The sequence below is a fragment of the Papaver somniferum genome, chromosome 8 (genome assembly GCF_003573695.1).
Source record: "Papaver somniferum cultivar HN1 chromosome 8, ASM357369v1, whole genome shotgun sequence".
In the NCBI taxonomy this organism is placed as follows: Eukaryota; Viridiplantae; Streptophyta; class Magnoliopsida; order Ranunculales; family Papaveraceae; genus Papaver; species Papaver somniferum.
The window spans coordinates 106,734,595-106,743,573 of NC_039365.1; the positions used below are offsets into that span (position 1 = coordinate 106,734,595).

Here is an 8,979-nt window from a genome sequence, read left to right on the forward strand (position 1 = left end):
TGAAACGGAGGCACCCTATGAACTGAAACCTGGGACCTTACAGATGCTCCCAATCTTTTTAGGGAAAGAAAATGAAAACCCTTATTACCATGTTAGGGATTTTGAGGAAATTTGTAGTACTCTAAGAATTAGAGGCTTAGATGATGATGCTTTGAAACTTAGGTTATTCCCATTTTCCCTGAAAGATAAGGCCAAGTCGTGGCTGTATAGTTTGGACTCCGAGTCAATTGAGACATATGAACAACTTACATCTGCCTTTTTCAATAAGTTTTTCCCTAGGCACAAAACATCGTCTATTAGGACGCAAATATGCACATTTTCACAACAAGAGGGAGAATCTTTATATAGGTATTTGGAAAGGTTCAATGATTTATTATCCCAGTGTCCTCATCATGGTTTAGAAAAGGTTAGGCTAGTTCAGATCCTTTATGAGGGTTTAGATTATTCCACAACGACCATGGTTGAGTCTCTATGCACTGGTGGATTTGAAAACCAAACTGTTGATGCGGCGATGGAATTTTTTAATGAAATCGCCGAAAAAACCCAGCAATGGGAAAATAGTAGGGCACCCCAGAAAACAATTCTTTTAAGTAGAGGAAACGTTAATAGGGTAGAAGGAGGCTATGAATCAGATGCCAAAATTGCTGCTATAGCAAAAAGGTTAGAAGCCTTAGAAGTGGGCCAGACTAGTGGTAGAGTGGAGCCTTTTTGGGAAGGCCAGAATATTGAAGAGCAGGCCAATGCTCTTTATAATAACACTAGATTTGATAACCGTCAAAAGATTGACCCATATTCAGAAACCTATAATCCTGGTTGGAGAAACCATCCGAACCTTTCGTGGTCTAAGGGCCAAAGTCAAGGTCAGTTTAGTAATTCTAATGCTCCCCCAGGTTTTGGCTATACTAAGAATCCTTCAGGACTAGCTCAGTTTCAGAATCAGTCAGATAAGAAAATCCTAAGTTTAGAGGAATCTCTCGCCTTGTTAACTCAGCAAACTGCAAAATTCCAGTTATCCGTAGAACAGAGTCTACAAGCTAGTAACAGGATAGGACAAGAAAATAGTCAGGCTATTTCCGAGTTAAAAACCCAGGTTGGTCTGATAAGTGATTCTTTGAGAGAAAAAGGTAAGTTTCCTAGTCAAACACAACCCAACCCTAGAGGAGTTCATGAATTAGGTGCAAAACCATCGAATCAATTGAATGTTGTTAGAACCCTTAGAAGTGGTAGAGTTGTAGACAATAAGGTAACCATGCCCGATAGTGAACATACTGTAGTTCACCCCTCAGGATCTCACCTCTCAGGACCAGTAGCTGAAGAGACTGATAAAGTTTCTGATGATGTGAATTCGGTTCCTGAAAGGTCTGATTTTAGGCCTAGAGCCCCATTTCCTCAGCTATTAGTACCAACAAAGAAGGAATCGAACTTTAATGACATAGTGGAGGTTTTTAAGCAAGTTACCATAAACCTTCCCTTATTAGATGCAATTAGGCAAATTCCTGCTTATGCCAAGTTCCTTAAGGATATGTGTACGCGAAAGCGAAAACTTAGCGTCCATAAGAAAGCCTTTTTAGCTAGTCACGTAAGTTCAATCATTCAGAACACCACAACTCCAAAGTACAAAGACCCAGGTTCTCCTACCATTGCTTGCACAATAGGTAACTTCCGGGTAGAAAAAGCTTTACTTGACTTAGGAGCCAGTGTGAACTTACTGCCATTCCATGTATACTTACAGCTAGGACTTGGTGAAATGAAACCTACTCAGATGACACTGCAGTTAGCTGATAGGTCTGTTAAAATCCCTCGAGGTGTTATCGAGGATGTTCTTATTGAGGTCGACAAGTTTATTTATCCAGTGGATTTCGTGGTCCTAGATACCCAACCTGTCCCTGACCCAGAGAACCAGATACCTGTGATTTTAGGTCGCCCATTTTTAGCTACGTCTAATGCGATCATTAACTGTCGAAATGGTGTGATGAGTTTATCTTTTGGTAATATGACTATGGAGATGAACATTTTTAATGTCAGTAAGCAACCTCATGAGCTAGATGACACATGTGTTGAGGAGGTGAACATGATAGAAGCCTTAGTTCAGGAGTCATTACCAAACATCTTGTCTGAAGACCCATTAGAAAGTTGTCTATCCCATTTTGGTTTAGATTTTGACGACGATAGCACTATTGAACAGGTGAATGCTCTATTAGATTCTACCCCTGTGTTAGACACTGATAGATGGAAAGCTAGGTTCGAACCGTTACCAGTTTCTGAGACTACCCTAATTCCTTCTTTAGAAGAGCCCCCAAAGTTGGACCTTAAACCACTACCCGATACTCTAAAGTATGTTTTTAGGCCCATCTGAGACTTTACCTGTGATTGTAGCTTCCAATTTGGATAGTGATCAGGAAAGTAGGCTAGTAAATGTACTTCAAGACAATAAGGAAGCTTTAGGGTGGACTATAGCAGACATTAAGGGTATAAGTCCTACTGTGTGTATGCATCAGATTCATTTAGAGGAAGACTCCAAACCTTCTAGGGAGATGCAACGTCGACTGAACCCTAACATGAAAGAGGTAGTTCGAAAAGAGGTGCTTAAGTTGTTAGATGCGGGTATTATTTACCCAATTTCAGACAGTAAGTGGGTCAGCCCTGTTCAGGTTGTCCCCAAGAAATCAGGTATCACTGTAGTCCAGAATGATAATAATGAATTAATCCCAACCCGAGTGACCACGGGATGGCGTGTGTGTATTGACTATAGGAAATTGAACAAGGTCACAAGGAAGGATCACTTTCCCCTTCCTTTTATCGACCAAATGCTAGAGCGATTAGCTGGACATAGTCACTATTGCTTCTTAGATGGCTACTCCGGTTATAATCAGATCGTTATTGCCCCAGAAGACCAAGAGAAAACCACTTTTACCTGTCCCTTTGGTACCTTTGCGTATAGACGCATGCCTTTCGGGCTATGTAATGCCCCTGCAACTTTTCAGCGTTGTATGATGAGCATATTTTCTGATATGGTAGAACGGTTCTTAGAGGTCTTTATGGATGATTTTTCAGTGTTTGGTTCATCTTTCGATGAGTGCTTGCATCATTTGACATTAGTGTTGACTAGGTGTAAGGAAAAAAATTTAGTGCTTAATTGGGAAAAATGCCATTTCATGGTTAAATCAGGAATTGTATTAGGGCACATCGTCTCTTCAAAGGGTATAGAGGTAGACAAAGCCAAAGTTGACCTTATTAAGACTTTACAGGTCCCAAAAACCGTAAAAGATATTAGGTCATTCCTAGGGCATGCAGGTTTTTACCGTCGATTCATAAGGATTTTAGCTTGATTTCTAGACCTCTTTGCAATTTGCTTGCAAAAGATGTTAAGTTTGTCTTTGATGATGCTTGTTTAGAGGCTTTTGAGAAGCTTAAAACTTTACTCACTACTGCCCCGATAGTCCAGGCACCTAACTGGAACCTACCCTTTGAGATTATGTGTGATTCTTCAGATTATGCTATAGGCGTCGTTTTAGGACAACGAGAAAACAAATTACTTCATGTGATTTATTATGCTAGCAAAATCTGAATGATGCCCAAATGAACTAACAACTACCGAGAAGAAACTTTTAGCCATCGTGTTTGCCTTGGATAAGTTTAGGTCCTACCTATTAGGTTCTAAGATCATAATCTATACAGATCATGCTGCTTTGAAATACCTTTTATCTAAGAAGGATACCAAACCTAGATTGATTAGATGGATCCTATTGTTACAGAATTTTCCCCAGACATTAGAGACAAAAAGGGTGCAGAAAATGTAGTAGCAGACCACTTGTCTAGGCTAGTTGTTAGTTCCCCTAGTGATTCCCTTCCTATAAGGGATAGCTTTCCTGATGAAAATTGTTCTCTGTTTCCCAATCACCTTGGTATGCAAATATAGTGAATTATCTTGTTACTGGTCGAACCCCTCAACATTGGGGTAAGCAAGATCGTTCTAGGTTTTTAGCCGAGGTTAAGCATTTCTTTTGGGACGATCCTTATCTGTTTAAGTATTGTCCGGACCAGATTAGGAGATGTGTATCTGAGAGTGACCAGTCTAGTATTATCTCTTTTGTCATGAACATGCATGTGGGGGTCATTTTAGTGCTAAGAAGACTGCTGCTAAGATTTTGCAGTGTGGATTTTACTGGCCTTCGTTGTTTAAAGATTCCCATAGTCATTGTGTTTCTTGTGAGCGTTCCAGAAGTTAGGAACCATTTCCCGTAGAAATATGATGCCTTTGAACCCTATTTTAGTGATTGAGGTCTTTGATGTGTGGGGCATTGATTTTATGGGTCCATTTCCTATTTCGTTTGGTTATCTTTACATACTTGTCGCTGTAGACTATGTGTCTAAGTGGGTTGAGGCGGTTCCGTGTAAAACGAATGACCACAGGGTCGTAGTCCAGTTTTTGAAAGAGAATATACTTACACGTTTTGGTACGCCGCGAGCTATAATTAGTGATGGAGGTTCACACTTTTGTAATAGACCGTTTCTCTTTTAATGAAACAATACGGTATTACCCATAAAGTAGCAACCCCATATCACCCTCAGACTAGTGGTCAGGTAGAGGTTTCCAATAGGGAAATTAAACGTATTCTAGAGAAAACAGTTAATCCAAATAGGAAAGACTGGTCGTCGAGGCTTACTGATGCCTTATGGGCTTACCGTACTGCGTTTAAGACACCCATTGGAATGTCACCTTATCGTTTAGTGTTTGGCAAGGCATGTCACCTGCCTGTTGAGTTAGAGCATCGAGCCTATTGGGCTATTAAGAACTTAAATTTTCACTTGACAAGGCAGGAGCTCAAAGAAAGCTCCAGCTCAATGAGTTGGACGAGATTCGTAGAGATGCATACGATAGTGCTAAGGAGTATAAGAACAAAATGAAACTTGTGCATGATAAATATTTTACGAAAGTCATTTTCTCCAGGTCAAAAAGTTCTTCTGTATGACACTCGTTTGCATCTATTCCCCGGGAAGTTGCGCTCTCGGTGGACCGGTACTTTTGTGGTCCGTACTGTTTTTCCTCATGGCGCTGTTGAGATTGAGACACCAGATGGTAGTAGTTCTTCGAAGGTTAACGGTCAGCGATTGAAGCCCTTTTTAGATCCTTTTCCTACAGGTGATGTTGAGGAGGTCCCTCTGGAGGACCTTGTTTACCTTGATTGACCATCGAGGCGATTTTATATGTTGTATAATATTTTTGTAGGGTTTTGGTTACACTTCACCCAGGTACTATCTTTCCGACTTCTCTCTTTACTATTTCCTCATGTTACTTATATTTTTGGTACTGTTATTTGATTAGAAACATTGAGGACAATGTTAGATTTAAGTTTGGGGGTGGGGTAGAACTTTTTGTTACCTTTTCGTTGCAATAAATAAACTCCAGAGCCTAGAAATTTATCCCTATTAAGGATGGAACTAACCAATCTAAGTGGATGGAAGCATTTTGGTTGTAGGAGTTGAGGAACCAATCTGACTAGGTGTCAAAATCTAAAGAGTCTATTCATAAAAACACAGAGCTCAGGTGTTAGAAATAACATGATAGTTTCACCATATCTCGTTGAGTCCTTTTCACTTCTGTTTTTATTTTTTTTTGTTTTTTAAACTATGTTTCTCTAAGTGATTAGGTGGGGCTCACGATTCAAGTTGTTACCAATGCTAGGGTGAATTAGAGTGATTGAGATATAAAAAAAAAGAAGAAGAAAAAAAAAAAAGAAAAAAAAGAAAAGAAAAAGAGACCAGACCATCAGACCAACTAGAATAAATTCAATAAAGTCGACCATTGGAACCCTTGTATATGTCAGTTGTATTGACCTAGAGTTAGGATTATCGACCACCGGTACCCTTGTATATGCCAGTGTATTGATATTAGTCAGACCGGTATCTCAGTCCATTAGGATAGGTTCATTTTGGCGGAGGCCTTCGGACAGATATGAGAAACACCGTTCACCTAGTAAACATCAAAACGATCTATGTTTTTCTATATCCATCTTCTTGATCTATCCATGTGATTAGTTTTGACTCCGGATATTGATGTCCATAGTGCGACTATCTGAGTAGAGCTCTGTCACTTCATATGAATTTTAGTATGCTTGAGTGCAGACTCGTGTACAACAATTGGAATTTCGCATCAGGGTACTTCCTCCTGTAGTCAATAGTATGCCAACCAAGGAGATTCTTTAGTGCCTTCCAAGGTTCTGTGTAGATAGCTAGGGTCTGGAGTATAAAGGTTTTGTGGGTATACCTATGGTAAGCCCTCCGGAGACAACACTCCTCCACTAGGGACACCTGGGGGTTTAAAGTCTTATTGCATACGCTAAATGCAATCGACGATGCCTGCGACAGTGAGTTAGGATTTTATTTCTATTTTATTTTTGCTCGAGGACTAGCAAATAATAGGTTTGGGGGTATTTGATAGACATATTTTTGTGTCCGATTTGTCTCGATTCTATATATTGTTAGGGCTAATTTTTGTACTTATTATGGTGTTTTATTTATTTGTAGGAATTTTTGGCCAATAAACGTTTTTGGAAAAAATTGGCTCAAAAAGTTGTCGGAAAGCACCCGGAGGACATTTTCTATTCGGACTCTCACTTTGGATAAGGGGTAACCAAATTACTAAGGGGCATCCCATTTCCAGACAGTTTCTAATCGCACCCCTACTCTGGATAAGGGGAAACCATCTTCAACATTTCAAAAATCAGGTTTTTGGCGGGAAAATAGTGCAGTGAAGAACAGTTTTGGCAATCGTGATTTGGAGGAGTTTGAGGTCGATTAAACCTCTGATTTTCATAAAATAGACTCCTTATGAGTCTAGGAATCTGATATGGGTGTTTAAATCGATTAGACTGGGCTCAATCGACGGATTTTTCTCACAACAGAAAATATGGAAAGTAACGTGTGTGACCTGTTTTAGGGAATTTTAGAGATATTTAAGCGTTGTAAACCTTCCCAAAGATTTGTATCTATCTAAGGAAGAGTTTAGAATAAAAAGGAAAGCTCAGAAACGCGTAGAAATTCTAAAACAAGAAATTGCCGCAACTTGGCCGCGAAGAGAAGGAAAGAGATTTTGGAAGATTTGGGAGAGATTTAATCGGTATTTTTGATATAAGTAGATGTCTTGGGTCATATAGAAGAGGTGTCGAGAGTTTGGGAACCTAAGGAGAGCCATAGAAGAAGAAATCAGAGCTTTACCAAACTCTGTTTCTGCTGTTGCTGCTGCTGAAGAGGAAGAACGCGAAGAACATTGACGCACGGGAAACATTCGCAGAACTGTGTCGTTGTTTAACAGCTGAAGAACATTAAGTTGTGCAAGGCAGTCGTATTCTAGGGTCTTAAAATCAGCGACAAAGCAACAGTTTTTCTGTAACAGTTCCATTGTAACAGTTGTTTTGCAACACCAATACACTGTTGCAAACAGTCTGTGTTATTACTTTTCACTATTTTAATCATCTTTTGAGCAACAAACACATATTTTGAGATCATGATTAATATGAGGAGCTAAACCCCATTGCTGAGGCGATAGAGGAAGCTATTTTTCCAATAAAAAGTGGTATATTCTATTTTATCTTTTTATTTGCAATAATTATATTATTATTTTCCTTGAACTATTATTGAATATGATTTTTATTTTAGTGATTGTGATCTATTTTGATGGAGTATGCTAAGTTTTAAGACTTTTGATGCTTCATACTTGGTATTTACAATTATTACTTTGAAAAATCTACTTGTTGCAATATTTTAGAATCAAATTAAACAAGAAAATTGCATAAATATAAGTATTGGTTTAATCACTTTGAACTTAGAAAATAGTGGAATCTTAGCCTCAGTGTTTCTTTTAGTATTGATATCATCTTTGATTGAGTTTGCTATAATTTTTAGCGAGTTTTCTATTTTAATATTAGAATTTAAGTCTAATTAATATCCTTCACAAGTCTGAGAATCGAACCACTTTTACCACTATCTACAAATTACATCAGCAACATCAAGCAATCTATTTTCACATATCCAGCCACGCCATCGAATCTGAAGTGTTACTGGGGACTTCTCATCGCATCCCATTATGATACATGAAGAAATTTCATCCAACTGGAATCATAAAATCATAAATGCAACATTCTGCAAGCCAGTTCCACATTGTGATACAAGTCATAAACAGCCGCACCTTCATAATTCAACATTCTGATCTCAAACACCTTCTTCACTTCCCTCCCTAAGATCAACCCCTTCTCCTTCACTTTGTGAATGAATTGAATCTGGAACGGCCATTTCTTGGTTTAGGCCAGAGTCTTACAGATTGATCTCTCGAATCTAAAAAGTACTCCCGTGCAGTGCATTACTTAGGGTTTGAATTCGTTTCTCATCAACACACCCAAATTTACCAAAAATAGCAGAACCAGTTTTTACCCTCAAACAATTGGCGACCACAGTGGGAGATTAATCTCTCGGTTGCAAAATCAGTTTCTTAATATTCATTCCAATTTTCTCAATTTCAAAAGGGTGGATCTTAGATTCAATTCAATCATTAAATTCAATATAGGTTCAACAACCAATTTCAATTCCGGTGTTCCATTCACTAAGAAGCTTCACAAAAAATGCTTTTCAAGCAATGCTACTGGAAATTCCTCGGATAGCTGAGCACTAGTAAATCTCTCATATAAAACGATCAGAAAGCCGCGTAGATACACAAGAAGACGTGACTACTACTTAGAAGAGCACAACAGCGTGTCTCGAAGGACCGGATGGAGAAACCGCCTTCTCTGTAATACCACGACTGTTATATGGAGCAAACCAGAAATGCCTCAAAGTTATCATTGATATTAACATCACCAGGATCCACACTCAGATAGATAAAGGGAGGATTCACATAGCCCTTGTTCCAGTATGGATATAGATGACAACAAATCTAAACACCAATGGAGTCCTAGAAAGACACCTGCAGAGATCACATAAGAA

The 8,979-nt window shown here is 38.9% G+C and overlaps 1 pseudogene; it reads right to left on the reverse strand.

Annotated features, from left to right (window-relative positions):
* Positions 1–299: 299 nt before the first annotated feature.
* LOC113307194 lies at positions 300–399 on the reverse strand (annotated as a pseudogene).
* Positions 400–8,979: the final 8,580 nt, after the last annotated feature.